Genomic DNA, 16,860 nt, shown 5'->3' on the forward strand with positions numbered 1-16,860 from the left:
GAGCTCGAACAGAGGACAGGCACAGAGAGAGAGAGCGGAGACACAGAATCTGAAGCAGGCTCTGGGCTCTGAGTTGTCAGCACAAGAGCCTGACATGAGGCTGTAACTCGTGAATTGGGAGATGGTGACTTGAGCCGAAGTTGGACAGACGCTCAACTGACTGAGCCACCCAGTGCACCTCTATCTTTCCTTCTATTCTGATTGATAGCCTTGCTGAGTAGAATATTCTTAGCTGCAGATTTTTCCCTTTCAGCACTTTGCATGTATTATGCCACTCCTTTGCTGCCTGCAAAGTTTCTGCTGAAAATCAGCTTAAAGCCTTATCAGGTTTCCCTTGTATGTAACTGCTTTCTTTTCTTTTGCTATATTTGTTTGTTTCTTTGTTTGTTTAAAAATAGGCTCCAGGGGTTCGTGGGTGGCTCAGTCTGTTATGAGTCTGACTCTTGGTTTCAGCTTGGGTCATGAGCTCATGGTTTCATGGGTTTGAGCTCCACTGTCTCCCTCCCTGGCCCTCCTGCAATTACACTGTCTCTGCCTCTCTCAAAAATAATATAAACTTCATAAAAAAAACAAAGGCTCTGTGCCAAGTGTGGAACCCAACACGGCGCTTGAACTCCTCAACAGCCTTGAGATCAAGACCTGAGCTGAGATCAACAGTTGGACACTTAACTGACTGAGCCACCTAGGTGCCCCATCTATTGCTGCTTTTAAAATTCCCCGTCTCTACTTTTGCCATGTGTCTTGGAATAGACCTCTTTGGTTGTTTATTTTGGGGGGGCCCTCTGTCCCTCTTGGATCTGGATTTCTGTTTCCATCCCCAGATTTGGGAAGTTTTCAGTTATTATGTCTTCAAATTTCTCTTCTTTTGGAATTCCTATAATGTGGATATTATTAAAATTTGATGGTGTCATTGAGTTCCCTGAGTCTGTTCTCATTTTGAATATATTTTTTTCCTCTCATCTACTCAACTTGATTTCTTTACATTACCATGTGCTTCAGGCCACTAATTTGTTCTTCTGCTTCATCTCCTCTACCATATATTAATTTCTAGTGTGTTTTTAATTTCATTTATTGTGTTCACTCTGTTTCTTTTTTGTCTCATTTTTAAGGGTCTCACTGATACCCTCCAAAATTCAGTCAGTATCTTTATGATCATCATTTTGAATTGTCTATACCTCTGTTTTGCTTAGGTCTCTTGGTCTGATTTTGTCCTGTTCTTTCATTTGGGGCATATTCTTCTGTCTCCTTATTTATCCTACTCTCTGTGTCTGTTTCTGTGTGTTAGGAAAGACAGCTGTATCTCCTGCACTTAAAAGTAATGGCCTTATGAAGAAGAGGTCTTGCAGTGCCCTGCTGTACAGTGTTTCTTGTTCACCAGAACCTGGTGCTTCAAAGGGTGTCTTCTATATCTGATGTGTGTGCCTTGCTGTTGTGGCTGAGCTGCTCCTTCCTTCAGTCCAGTTGTCTAAAATGGGTTTCTTTGCTGTTGTGGGTTGGGTTAGGTCCCTGTGGTGTTAGTGGGCCAGTCTGGGGCTGTCTTGGCTTGAATTGAGTCAGACCAGGTGTTTGCCAGAATGCAGTAACACCAAATTACAAGGGGCTTTTCCCTTTGTTTTCCTTTGAGAAGCTTTTGCTGGTGGGTGGGGCCTGCAGTCAGATGAGTTGTCTGCCTCCAGCCCTCTGTGGGGCCTCCTGACTGGTATGTGTGGTTATCTCCCCCTCTGCCTCCAGGGTTCCGCTCTTGACCCCCCCCCCCGCCCCCGCAAAGTGGTGCTGACCAGTGTAGGGGCTGCTTGCATACTATCAGGCCTGTGGCACCACCATGGGCTCTGGCCAAGAGCGCATTGGAGGTGGCAGTTCCGTCAAAGCACAGCATGTGGGGTGAGGGCAGCAGGGCAGTAGTCTTAGTAATCTTGGCCCACCCCTAGTCCTTTGCAGGAGGGGCCCTGCAGCACCCTTACTCAGGTGGGCTGTCTGGAGGGGTGGATTGGCAGAAGCACAGTGTAAGGGGGCAGGGCAGCCGTGCTGGAAAACTTAGGCAGTGAGTCCCTTAGATGGCAGGATGTTAATGCTAGAGGACATGCTGGGGTAGGGATTGGGACAGGGAAGGAGGGGCAGGGAATGGCACCTGCCAGTTCCCTTGTTCCTGGAAGAGTTGCCCAGCAATTACTGCCCCTCTGAGGCGTGTTCTGAGATTAGTAAGTAACTTTCCTTCCCTTGTACCCCAGGTGCCTTTGAAACTGCTTCCGTGCTGTATCTCTACGAGCTGCTTGCTGTGCTGTGTCTTTAAGGCAGGGGACTCAGTTTCCTCTCATCCACCAGTTCTGCAGCTGAACCCATTGATTTTTTAAAAACTCCGAGTTTAAGTTCCACTAGTGGTAAGCACTCATGAAATTCAGCCCCTCTGGTTTTGGAAACCAAATTTTACAGGAATTTGGCTTCTCACAGGGGGCTCCCCTGTGTGGGAGTCTGTCCCCTCTCCATGCTCACTGCATCCCTCATTCCTGCAGACAGTCCTGTGAGTCCATTTAGTTCTCCCAACAGCATCTCTATTCTTCCTACCCTCCTCCACATTTAGTTGTGGAGTTTGTTCTGCCAGTTTTTGGGTCATTTTCTGGTTTATTTACACCGATGTGAGTGTTAATCTAGTTGCATATGTGGGTTGAGGCAGTAGCAGGGTCCTTCGACTCTGCCATCTTCCCCAGAATTCCCCCAGGAAACTAATTTTAACAGCTACTACTGGGTGATTAATTTCAGAGTTTATTCTTAGTATTTATAGATTTCTGAGTAAATATATAAAGTCCCAACTCCTTGACCATTTGGAACTTCAAGGACCACTTTTGGGAGGAGAGGTGAAGATGTGAGGGTTGATAGGAAAGAAGAGAGAAATAAAGTCAATTAAGTTATATAAAATCATATAACAAGTTATATTTGTAGCATTTCACTCAGTTCTCAGAGTTTTTGTTTGTTGTTGTTTTTGTTTGTTTTAGTTTTTATTTTATTTTGAGAGAGAATCCCAAGCAGGGATTAGCACTGTTAGCTCAGAGCCAGACATGAGGCTCACACTCATGGATCATGAGATCATGACCTCCGCTGAAATCAAGAATCGGATACTTAACCAACTAAGCCGCCCAGGTGCCCCCTCAGAGCTGTTATTTTTGCCAATTACATCTGTCTTTGGAATTTAAGAGCAGAAACCCATCATCGTGTCTTTTTTTATTTTTTTTTTAATTTTCCTTTTTTAATGTTTATGTACTCTTGAAGGAGAGAGACAGAACGTGAGTGGGGAAGGGGCAGAGAGAGAGAGAGGGAGACACAGAAGCCGAAGCAGGCTCCAGGCTCTGAGCTGTCAGCACAGAGCCTGATGTGGGACTTGAACTCACGATCTTCGAGATCATGACCTGAGGAGTGAAGTTGGTTGCCCAACTGACTGAACCACCCAGGTACCCCCCACCCATCGTGTCTTTTATGTAGAAGAAAAATACTAGCATTTTCATCATCTCCACCTTGATCTTACAGTGCTTTTAAAATTCTGTAGTCCACACTTTAAACTACTAGCTGGTATAAAGGTGAATACGTAAAGAGCTATACTCACAGTTTCTCACCTCAAATAGAGAATTCTTTATATTAGCCTTTTCCTATAAGAGGTGGGCATTCACATGATTGAATGTGTATAATGCCTTTGCATGTCTGCAGTTATAAATACAGTAAAATTAAAATGATTGCCTAAGCTAATCTGTTTGTTTTACTAAGATGAATAACTGTCTCTCCTCTTCCTCTTTTTTTTTTTTTTTTTTTTTGTCACAGAAATAGTGAAGTTCACGGTGGTAACTGGATGACCTGTCTACGTAATAGAAATAGGTGTTGAAAGAACTAGGTTGAGACTGTCTAATGAAGACCTGGAATAAAATGTGTAGTTTTAGGACCTACCAAAAAACATTCTTAAAAGCCATGTAGTTAAGTTGTAATGTTAATTACCAAAATGTAGCCATCTCTTTTGTGTAGCTAAATGATTAGTAGATTTAATTATCAATACCAGTTGGTTGTAGGGGAGATGAAAGGAATAAGCAATGGCAGGGGGCCTGTGTGCCCAGCTCTCCTTGTTTTGGGGTAATGAATATAGAAGGCTTTCTCTTCTTTTTCCCTCTTCCCACTCACATTCTGATTTATTCTTCCCTGCCTTCCACCCCCACTACTTTTTGTGCTACATTTTCTTTTACTTGCTTAGAGTTGGTAAACAGTAAGTACATTAAAAAATCTAGAACATTTGATGAATAAGAAATGAGTAGAATCTGAGTTCTAGTCTACTGTAATTTTAAACTAATAAATAGAAGTGGCATTTTAAGTGCTAAAAATCTTAGTGTGTCCTTTTTAAGGACAATGTTCCTTAAGATAACAATCATAATTTGGGAAGAGACAGTCTCACACATAATACATCATTTTTATACGTTCTATTTGAACAATAATGTTAGTGTTTGCATTCAGTTTTATAAAAATTACATCAAAAATTATAAGTGCTTTCAATGCTTTCTACTAGTTCTTTTATACAGTGTCTTGTCATTAAAATATTTTTGTTGCAGAAAAAGATGATCCTCTCTCCCTTCTGCGTGACACAAGTCAGGACATTCAGTCAGGGGAAGAGCAATAATTACTTACGTGTCTACTCACCCATTCCCAGTCTGTTTGGCTAGGGTACTTGAGGTAGGCTTGAGAAAATTTTTTACTTAGGATACTGTCTTCCTATGTTCAGGGTATTTAGAATTTTTGAAAATAAATAGTTTCAAAATTAAGTACTAGGGAAAATAAATTAGTATATTATTAAATGCTAGCTCCTTTTTAAAAAATAAAATTTACAAATTTAAACTAGATTATTTTTGTAAAATCAATTAATTTGTGTGTTCACGTTGTAGTACATTCACAAGACCTTTGTTTTGACATTACATATTTGATACCAATGACAATAAGCTCCCAGGTATCAGTATAAAAAGAAGATATTTTTAATAGAATGCAAACCAGATAAAAATAGAATTATTTATGAGAACTCATTGTCAGGTAATGTTGCAGCCACACTATTTATGATTTAATACATTCTACACTATTTATGATTTAACGCATTTAGGTTTAACACACACACACACACACACACACACACACACACACACGTATCTCTTACTGCAGATAAATTGCCAGAATTCCAAAAGCTTTTTTCTGCTTCTCACTCTGAGGCTTCATCTGATCCTAAATTTATGTAGCAATTATGTTCTGGAAAACCAAGGAAACAATTACTATAGTGTACCTGAAATTAAAGTTGAGAAATATCTTCTTCATATCTTCTATTAGACAAAAGTACTTGTTTTGAGCTACTTGCAACAATGAAACTGCATCTCATTTTTGACTCTTTGTGCATTCTCTACCTAAATTGTTATCATTGATGGATTAGACATGTACAGTCACTTAGTGTCCTGGAAACAAGGGACAAATTAGTGTATCAAATTGTAAAATAATGAAAATAGCCAATGAAGAAAAATGTAAAAAATTCTTATGCACATTATATATATGTATATATACATATATATACACTTTTTAATATATACTTATGTGTGTATATATACATATATTTGAAGGCTAGTACGTAAAAGCCTGATTATTATGCATATTTTAGTTCCTTTTGTTTCTACTTACAGGTTCGCTAAAATGGGAATAAATAGTCCATTAGTTTATTTTATAGTTAGTTGCATTACACCATCCCTCAAACAGAACAAACTGACCTTGGGGTGCTTGAGTGGCTCAGTCCAACTTTGGCTCAGGTCATGATCTTGTAGTTCATGAGTTTGAGCCCCACATTGGGCTCTCTGCTGTCAGCACAGAGCCTTCTTCAGATCCTCTGTCCCCGACTCTCTTGCCCTCCCCTGCTTGTGCATGCACATGGTCTCTTTCTCTCTCTCAAAAATAAACATTAAAAAAAGAAGAAGAAACTGACCTTATGTGGTAAAAGCTTTTTATGTATATTGAGGATATATGGTCTATAAACATTGTTTCTAATGAGAGATATGACCCAAATAGTAACAAAATGTAACAAATACAAAAGAATAGAATCTATTAGCATATAATCCCTACTATAATGTGATAAACAGATGATGGTGGTCTGTGATGTTTAGATGATAGAGATTAACTTCTCAAATGTTCTCAGTATCAATAGTCACTATACTGCAGAACCTGTTATTGTAGCTTTTTACACTGTTGATCGTGTGCTTCCATGACATACAGGAGTGCTGGAAAGCATTTGCTCTCCTGCATCTCACTGCTCTTGCAAATGTCTGTTTGACTAGGCGTCATGCAGTGTTTCATCTTAAATAGGATTTGGGACTGTCAAACTGGGTTATGCAAGCTGTGGGAGTAGCTGGTTCATTGAAAGCAAGTAATTAATTTTCTTTAGTGTCGGTTTGGTTTTTGACCAAGTGTAATTGGTAGTATATTTATTGGCAACAACATGACCTCGAAAGAATTCTGTTTAGCAAGATTATGAACAGACAAATATTTAAGGACAGAAGGGAGTAACTGGGCATTAACTTTATTAACACATTCAAATACCATTAGTTAGAACCATATGAAATTCCCTACACAAGAGAAATTTCAAATGGTTCAATGTAATATGTGGACTATAAGGTGTATTATTTCTCATATTTATTTTTCTTCGTAGAACATATCTCTGTACCATTACTTTCCAGAACACATTTTTGGAAATACTGTCATAAATGACAGCTGGCAGAAATTCATGGTAGTGCACATTTCTCCGAGATATTTCTAGTCTTGCTAAGAAGACAATCTATCAGAAGATCATGGGGCACAAAAGAACTATTAAAATATTGTATATTAGGTTAGGAAAAAACTGTTCTTTAGTGTAGACTCTGTGGTTCTTGACTTGAGATTTGTTCCCCAGTGTTCTAGGATCCACTAAAAACCTGTGAGATGGACATTTTTCTCGGAGAGAAAGTCCTTGCCTTTCATCTTGTTTTTTAAAGTAATATCTGAAGAAAGAAGGGATGGAGAGAATCTTTCAAAGGTTTTCTCCTTTTGTAGCAGGTACAATAAGTGTTTCTCACATTTGATAATGCACAAATCCTTTAATAAAAAAAAAATATGGGGGCGCCTAGGTGACTCAGCAGTTAAGCATCTGACTCTTGATTTTGGCTCAGGTCATGATCTCAACAGTTTGTGAGTTCGAGCCCCATGTCAGGCTCTGTGCTATGTCAACATGGAGCCTGCTTGGAATTCTCTCTCCCTCTCTGCCCCTACCCCACTCATTCATTCATTCATTCATTTTCTCTCTCTCTCTCTCTCCCTCCCTCCCTCCCTCCCTCCCTCCCTCCCTCCCTCCCTCTCTCAAAATAAAGAAATAAACTTAAAAATTAAAAAAAAAAAAAAGTGTTATGTACCCTGAGAACACATTCATGGATCACAGTTTTGGAAACTGAGTTACTAAATTTCATTCTATGAAAAGCTCTTTTCAGATTCTTATAGAATCTTTATACCTGCAAGAACATATCTGTGGACTTCAACTTAGACAATTGTCTTAAACAATATTGGGTTTCAAATGGCTGTACAGGAAAAAACTTCCAAATGATTACAGCCAGGAGTAGAGGAAATATTTAATGGTCTTAGACATCTAGAAAATGTCTAGCATGTATGTTTCTGCCCCATGGGGAATTTCTTTATAATTTCAACTATAGATAGGAAATCACTCATACACTAATAGAAAGGGGCACTATATTCTGTTTAACAAATTTAGTTTCCATCTCCATTTACAGAGCTCAGGCATATTGTGACAAAGGGTGAACTTTGACTAAATTAACGAAGTCTAAGAGCATTCTATAAATACTGGAAATGCCCAAACACAAGAACAACAGGAAAGGGAAGGACCTGGATGGAACACAAAATAATCCAGAAAAATTCCTGCAGTGAGATATGGTGACTAGGCCAGGATGAGGCCATTCTTTCAGGCACAAACAGCTAAGGCGTCTCCATCTCCTAAGGACAGCAGATGTGGAAGATTGTATATAATGATCTATTATAACTGTATAATTTATTTTTGTTACAGAAATGGAAAATATAGATTGCTCACGACAATGAATTCAGTCATGCTGGTTGATACACTTTTTTAGTTTGCATAAATTTTTAGTCATAATATATCCAGATACTTTTACATATAGTTCTCTGCCCACTCGGTGGGCACTTAAAGGCTGTTCCCAGTGTGGTCAAGAAGCATTATCCCTTTCAAAATGCTCATTTAGAAAGTTTCCTTTTTGTGACTGCAGTGTGAAATGTAAGAGTAGACTCAGTTTTCACAGTGTATGCTACTTACAATCTCATAACATCAGGACATTTTATGGTGACTAATTGTATCAATCTCCCTGATTGGAGTATAATTCCTCGAGGACCAGCACTATTTGATCACATCTGTACTCTTAGCACACAAAAGGTATTCAAAGAGATGCTAATTGCAACATTGACAAATGCTTCCTGCTGTTTCATAACCTGTAGGACTCTCCTTTGTGTTTCTAGAATACAGTGGTTTATATGTGTTGATTACAGATGAGCGCTACAAGCATTAGTGATAATTCTTTTTATTTAATAACTTGAAAGTATTTCTCAGGATATCAAAAATCTATTTTGGCAAAGATTTTCAGGACAGATGAGACTCAAAAATGGCTCAGAGAGGGGGCGCCTGCACGACTCAGTAGGTTAAGCATCTGACTTCAGCTCAGGTCATGATCTCACAGCTCATGGGTTTGAGCCCCGTGTCGTGCTCTGTGCTGACAGCTCAGGGCCTGGAGCCTGCTTCAGATTCTGTGTCTCCCTGTCTCTCTGCCCCTCCCCTGCTCATGGTCTGTCTCTCAGTCTCTCTCTCTCTCTCAAAAAAAAAAAAAAAAAAAAATTTAAAAATGGCTCAGAGTGATCAGTAGAAAATGAATTCACTTGTTTTTGGAGCTGGTTTTGATAATACCCTATCAATACAAATATGGAAATTACAGCATTTTGACAGCAAAATTAATGATCCTTTTTCTCAGGATAATAAAATGTGCTTAAAATTCAGACTTTAGATGATACTGAAATATGACTCTTAAATTCTTTATTAAGAAAGATAAATGTTCAGGGCTCCCAGGTAGCTCGGTCTGTCAAGCGTCCAACTCTTGATTTCAGCTCAGGTCATGGTCTCACGGTTCATGAGATCAAGCCCCACTGTCAGCACAGAGTCTGCTTGGGACTCTCTCTGTCTCTCTCTGTCCCCCCTTCCCCCCACTCATGAGCTCTCTCTCTCTCTCTCTCAAAATAAATAAATAAATAATCATTTAAAAAAACAATGATAAATTTACTGTAGGGTTTTTTAGGTTGATTTCTATACTGATCATCCAATATAATTGTATATATGCTGCTGTATCCATAAAGACACCTTTCAGAGAGCTCACCTCATAGATAGTGAAGAATAATGAATGATATACATATATATAATAAAGTTTCCAGAGAATTTAAAACTAAAGGTTAAGAAGAAAAGGCTTAGTATTCTAGGAGATATCTGCTTTCCTCTCCAAGTTCTCTCTACTTTGTAAAATGGCTTCAGGAGGAGAAAGCCACTTGAGATCATGTACTAGATTTATTTGAAAATATGAAAAAAAAAAAAAAACCAGAAGCACAAATCCATAAATCTCTTGTAACAACTGATAGGGAAGTACATATAATTTGCGGTTAATGGTTTTTTGGGTTAATCACCCTAGTAAAATTGGAGTTACAAACCACTGAACGTTCATCTACTTATTTATTTAATAAACATTTCTTGGGGCGCCTGGGTGGCTCAGTCGGTTGAGTGAGTGACTGACTTGGGCTCAGGTCATGATCTCACAGTCTGTGAGTTAGCCCTGCGTTGGGCTCTGTGCTGGCAGCTCAGAGCCTGGAGCCTGCTTGGCATTCTGCGTCTCCCTCTGTCTCTGCCCCTCTCCTGCTCATGCTCTGTCTCTCTCTCTCTCTCTCAAGAATAAATAACAACAACAAAAATTTAAAAATAAACATTTCTTTTGTGCTTGTTATTAGTTATCCATTTGATTCTGGGGTACAACCCCTAGAGTGCAACTGTAGGAAACACACAAAGAAGGGTACTAAGTGATATCATACAAGTATATGTTTGTACAGAATATGGTGGGAACATAGAGGTGAGAGAGGTCAATTCTACCTTAGGTAGGGATGTGGAAAGGAAAAATAAAGGATAGCTTGAGAAAAGCTATGGAACTGTAAAACAGTTCAACTAGAATCCACCAGGCAGATGGGTGTGATGGATGTAGAAGGTATAGCTGAAGTGGAGGAAACCAATTGCAGAAGCTGGAAAAGCCAGAGAGCTTTGGGGGCCTCAATAGACAGCCCTCACCCCATGGTTTCACCCGAGTTAGTGACATTTTTTCCTTCATATCTTGGAAATATCTGGGAGAACAAGTTAGAGGGACAAAATGGAAGGAGGCAGATGAGGAAATTATTGATGAAAGCAGTGTGGGAGAGTGATGATGAAGACTTATTACTGGTTGAAATGGGGATTTGATTTTGGATGATAGAAACGTCAGGAATGTGAATTGAGAGAACTTGCAATGTTAGGAAGTGGGCTTGAGAAGGGCATCTGTGATAACTCAGGTTATAGTTTGAGTAACTAAGGTGTTAGTCTCTGAGAAAAAGGATACTATTTTGCATGGTTTATACACTTTAATCTTCACAATTTTGTGAGATAAGAAATACTATTATAATTTTGTAAAGAAGGAAAAAGAGGTAGAGATTAAAGACTTAATCCAATTTTTTATAGGTAGAAATGACGAAATCATATTGGACACAAGTGTCTGATTCTAGGATCTGAGCTTATAATCACCATTCTAGGCTACCTCACAAGGCAATGATAAACCACAAGATTTTTGAAAGTTAAAATTAGAGGAACAGAAAAAGGTTACAACAAGATGAAAATAAAACTATTAAATTTATATTTAAAAAGTCATTCATGCTGAGAAATTCTGCTAGAAATTTATCAGCATATATTTAATACCCATATATGCCCTTGATATAAGGTAAGACAGACAGGGTGCCTAGGTGGCTCAGTTGGGTAAGCCTTCAACTCTTGATTTCATCTCCGGTCATGATCTCAAGGTTCCTGGGATCCAGGATCCCTGTCGGACTCCATGCTGACATTGTGGAGCCTCCTTGGAATTCTCTCTCTCCCTCTCTCTCTACCCTTTCCCCACTTGTGCTCTGTCTCTCAAAATAAATGAACATTAAAAAAAAAAAAAAGGTCAGACACACACACACAAACACAGACTTGAAACAAAAATAATTCAAGGTTAGTTCAATGATACAGTTATCTGTTCATCCACTTATAATTTTACTTATTTCTCTCAAGTTTCCATAACAAGAATATTATAGCAGTTACATAATTAAGCTACAATATTTCCAGGAATCTCATTCATGTACAACTTGTAGGTTAATACTTCATAACATTTGTTTATTAAAGTAATTAGTTGGAAATGTGGCTTGCTTTTTAAATTAGTTGTAAATCAGTTGTGCTAAAAATTGATGTAATCAGTAAGAAATTATAGACTGTTTTTAAAATTTGTGTACACTTTTCAGGTTGTTAACATCTGACTATTAATATCAACTAAAAACTGATGATATCTATTGCTGTATTGTGTCAATTTTAGGAATTTATTTTGAATATTTCTAGCACCAGCTTAGAAACAAAAACAAAAACAACTCCCTCCATCAAACTATCTTCTGTAGCTGCAGGCTTACAATTTCTAAAAACCAAACCCAAGTCTGATCCTGTGATTGGCTGAACTTTCAAATGCAACAACATGAATGAATCTCAGAAACATAATGTAGAGCAAAAATGCCAGGCACAAAAAGCATATATTATATGATTACGTTTAAGAAAAGACAAAAAAGAAAAGTAAAAACTAGCTAACCTAATCTTTAGTTCTTAGAGCTATAAGGTTTAATAGCACAACTATTTTTTATAAAAGCAAGAAGGTAATTACCATAAATATTAAGAGAGTAAATACTACTAACAATGAAGAAAGGAATAATAATTGGGAGAGGGTGGAGTGGGCCTTTGACACTGCTGACCGTGCTCAGTTTCCTGATCTGGATAGGGTTATATGGGTGATCACCTTGTGGTAATTTCATGGGCTGTCCGTTTACATTCTATGCAATTTCCTACATGTATTATTTTTCAAAATGACAAGGATTAAAATAACCCTGAAATGGCTTTTCCTCTTACTCAGAGTAAGAAGACAAGTCCTGAAATTACCGGCAAGTCCCTCAATGATCTGGCCCCCTATTAACTGTTTGATTTCTCAATTTTTCCTCTCTCGCCTCCCTCACTCTTCTACATACACAGTTGGATGCAATTAGAGAAAACTAAACCGCCAGGATGTCTGGTATCACTTGAAATTCGTAACACCTAAGCCTAAAATAGACTCTGAAAGCTGCCTGGAAATGCACTCTATTTCCCTAGTCCATTCACTGGTCACTCACCTGGGTGACTGTGTCGCACCTCTGCTCTATCTTCAAGCCCTCCATGGCCCTCACCCCTAATTTCACTGTCCTGCCTCACTCCCAAGTATCGGTTTCCTTTCCTCTTTGTTCTGAGAAAGGATTCTGTGCAACGGACATAGAGATGTATTTCCCACAACCCCCTTCAAGGGGAGAGCCGTCAGCCCAGCTCCTGGGAGAGCTGTCAGCAGCTATCCTTCAAACAGCGAGCAGCTACTTCAGGCGCCACTTCACCTAGCAGGGGCCCAAGAGGGCACGCTTCCAGAGAATGTGTGCGCACTTCCTGTGTCTGCTCAGGGGCAAGTGAATGGGGGTGGCATGAAGGCACCGAGGGACAAACTCAGGGCTCTCTCTGGGGTTGGTTAAAGCCTTATTTGGCACACATTTCACTTTGAAATTTTCTTCCACCCAATCCTGTTTCCTCCCTCTCATTTCCGTCAGTCTTGATCCCTAACACATACTCACTATTCCAAACTTCATCTCAGTTTTGCCAACCAGAGGACCCGATCTGTGACACCTCACAAAGTATTCAGACTCCCATTACCATGTTCATCTAGCAACCTGCATCTGTTCCAGTACTCTATTACTGTCTTCTTGAGCTGGTGCTTGTTTTGAATGCTACCACGTCATTTGTGCACTGTATTTTTTTTTTTAAGTTTACTTATTTTGAGAGAGAGAAAGCATGAGTCCGGGAGGGACAGAGAGAAAGAGGGAGAGAGAGAATCCTAAGCAGGCTCTGCACTGTCAATGCAGAGCCCGATACAGGGCTCAAACTCACGAACAGCAAGATCATGACCTGAGCAGAAGTGGGAGGCTTAACCGACTGAGCCACCCAGGCGCCCCGTGTGCTGTATTTTCTTACTAAAGACATCATTGTAGCAGTTCACCCTCCCACCTCTAATGTCACCAATCTTTCCTCACTGGAAGTAATATCACAATAATATTACATGTAATATATAATATCTCCTGCTGGAATAACAATAGATTATTTCTGTTATTTCTTCCATCCTATAATTGAAATCATTCTTTTTTGGCCCAATTCACCAGCTACTGCCCTATTTCTCTGTTCTCTTTTGCAAAAAAAAAAAAAAAAATCTACTTTAAAAATGATCTATAATTCCCATCTCCAATTCCTCTCCTTTTGGTTTCTCTTTAGTATATTCTAACCAGGCTTTTGCCCCCCCCCCCCAACTGATCAATGGAAACTGCTCCTATCAAAGGCATCAATGCCCTCTACAAAGCAAACTTCGATGGTCTAATCTCTGCCTTCATGATACTTCTTTTAATGCTTGATAATTTTCTACTTTTTGAAGCTTCTTCCAGTTGGCTTCTGGAATATCATACTCTCTTGTTTATTCTACCTCACTGGTCGTGCTTTCTCAGATGGGCCACCAATTGCACAATTCCAAGACGTGCGGTTTAATTAGACAACCATACAAATGGTCTTCCCTGGGGTTATGCTGTGAGGCAGCTCTTTCTCATCCTCTTTTTCGGGTTTGTTTTACTGCTCTGACTCAATGTAGGAGTGCCACAGGACTCTGTGCTGAGTGCATTTCTGTCCTCTAAGTACAAACATCTCTTTTCTAGACTTTGCTCAGACTCCGAAATCCACAGACTACCTGAAATCTTTACTTAAATGACTAATGAACATCTTAACGTGCCCAAAACTGAGTTCTAAACTTTCACTCCAGCTTGCTCCATTGGAAGTTTCTACTCTTTCAGTTGGTGATAACTCCCTCCTTTCAGTTCCTCAAGCCTCAGACACCTCATTCAAAACAAAACAAAATAGAAAAACAGTAAGGATCACATATTACTTTTTCCTTCTACTCAGAGATGAGGAGGGAATAGTGATGGTTAAATAGTGATGGTTAAAGTAGAGAATTAATCAACTTTTAATATGCTAGAGGTAATTCTCTGAATTTACATATTTTAAATGGGTTGATAATGACCAAAGAAATTTACCCTCTACTTCCTCCTTTTCTGCTGGTCCTCATTCCTTCCTCCCTTGATTCTCATATGCATTAATTTGTTTAATATCAAATCAGTCTTTCAGCTTTATATCTAGAGGAATATATTCAACATTTGTCACTCTGAGAAAACAACAGTAAATGGATTCACGTACGGTTATTGCATATATAAGGATATATATATCCAGTTAGGGAAGGAATTTCCTAAGGAGCCTTTGAAAAGTAATTTCTGGGGTTTAACTTACAATATGTGAAAATAAGCACAATTTCTAGTTATTATAGAAAGGAAAAACAAACTCAGCTCTGTAGCTCTTTTGGGTAGAAAAAACCCAAAAGCAAAACGAAAGGTCACATTAAAATCTGTAGAAATGCACTGAAATACATATGCTTCACTTTTGCTTGACCTTAGATTTCCAGAATATTGAGAGGACAAAGTCCATTCACCATGAAAATTACTTGTAAAGTCAAGATGGTGGGATTTGTAAACGTTGTCATGGCTGGTGATGGTAACAACAAATCTTCCAACCTGGTCAGGCATTCTTTCATATAGAATAGTTTCCATGGAAACCCTGCCTGCAACCCACAGATTTCATGTACTGTATGTTCTGGCTAAATAAATAATGAAAAGCTGTCCTCTTTCTTATTTAATGATCTCCAGATCTGCATACTCAATAGGCAGGATGCCACCTCACATATCTTTTGCAGTGAAAAAAGACAAAATGAGGACATGAGAAAGTCAAGATTCCATCTCAGCATTTTAAAAGCACAGTCTGTGTTAAGAAATTGTATTTTCACTTCACCTCAGGTCAGAAGACCGGACTTGTATCACTGGCCATTCCTACCTCATCTGATCATGTTTATAGTCCACTCTCACACTCATGGAGGATGGCAATGACCTGACAACATATGCAGGAGTGTGAGGTGTTCTGAGAAACATCTTTGACGCAGATTGATGTAGGTTTTTAGTTCCCCATGGAAGGACTCTCTCCTTCCCAGTGGCAGGTGTCACAGAGCAAGTTGTGACATGCTTTTTTGTCTCTGGGAGGTCGGGTTATATCGTCATCATATCCTGTTGCCATCTGTGTTCTTTCTATATGTCCCCAAATGTTACTTTCTTTAGTCACTGATTCATAAAAAAATACTTGAAACAGATAATAGCCTCATAATGAGGATTTTTTTTCTTCCTAGACAAATTGAAACGTTTTAGACACTAGAAAATAAAGGAGTTTTACTGAATTCAGAGCAAATGCTTAAGAGTTTTTTTTTCCTCTTTTTCCACAACGAATAAATAACAATTGTAGGCCAATGTTTCTGTATAGTCTAACCAAGTAGTATTAGCTTTCAGCCATGAAATGACTTTAAGCACTTCATTCTGAGGTAACTTATGGCATAAATTATGAATGTTATATTGTGATAGGAAATATAAAGCTAGGAGGTAATGGAGGGAGAAGAAGTAGTCTTAAATTGTATATGAAAAGAGTAATTTCTCTAGTTATATTCTCTCAGCCCTTGAAAGATTAACTTTCCACTTGGCTAAAAAGAAGGTTGAAAAGGAAGCATTAGAACCTTGTATTACTGGACTTGTTTTGTTGAAAAGCTTGCTTCTTCTCCCCAAACAGAAATGTCCTGGAATGTGATAGGTACAGATGGAGAATTGTAAATAATTTATTGTCAACTTATGGCAAAGATTTGGGGAGAGAAAAGAAGTAACTGTGTCTTCCTGAGCCTAATTTTGTTAAGGAAATATAACCAAAGGGAAAGACATTAAGCCCTTTTCTAGTGAGGATCTAACCTGAAAAGGGAGGAGTACTCCACAGATAGGCAAGAATGATCACCCAGCACCAGTTTTCCTCTGACACGTGGCACCAGGCTTATAGTGCCCATAGTGAATATTTCTTGAATGAACGAGTGAATGAATGAATAAGTAAATAAAACAAAGAGTACATTATGCCAGTTACTTTAATTGAATACATATTAAGAACAATATTTCAGGGGCGCCTGGGTGGCGCAGTCGGTTAAGCATCCGACTTCAGCCAGGTCACGATCTCGCGGTCCGTGAGTTTGAGCCCCGCGTCAGGCTCTAGGCTGATGGCTCAGAGCCTGGAGCCTGTTTCCGATTCTGTGTCTCCCTCTCTCTCTGCCCCTCCCCCATTCATGCTCTGTCTCTCTCTGTCCCAAAAATAAATAAACGTTGAAAAAAAAAATTTTTTTAAAAAAAAGAACAATATTTCATTACACTTTATAAAATGCCCATATTTCTTCTTTCTATTACTGTGTGAGGCATAATGAAGGAAACTATCAATGGAAACCCCATTTA

This window comes from Prionailurus bengalensis, chromosome B1, assembly GCF_016509475.1.
Source record: "Prionailurus bengalensis isolate Pbe53 chromosome B1, Fcat_Pben_1.1_paternal_pri, whole genome shotgun sequence".
Lineage (NCBI taxonomy): Eukaryota > Metazoa > Chordata > Mammalia > Carnivora > Felidae > Prionailurus > Prionailurus bengalensis.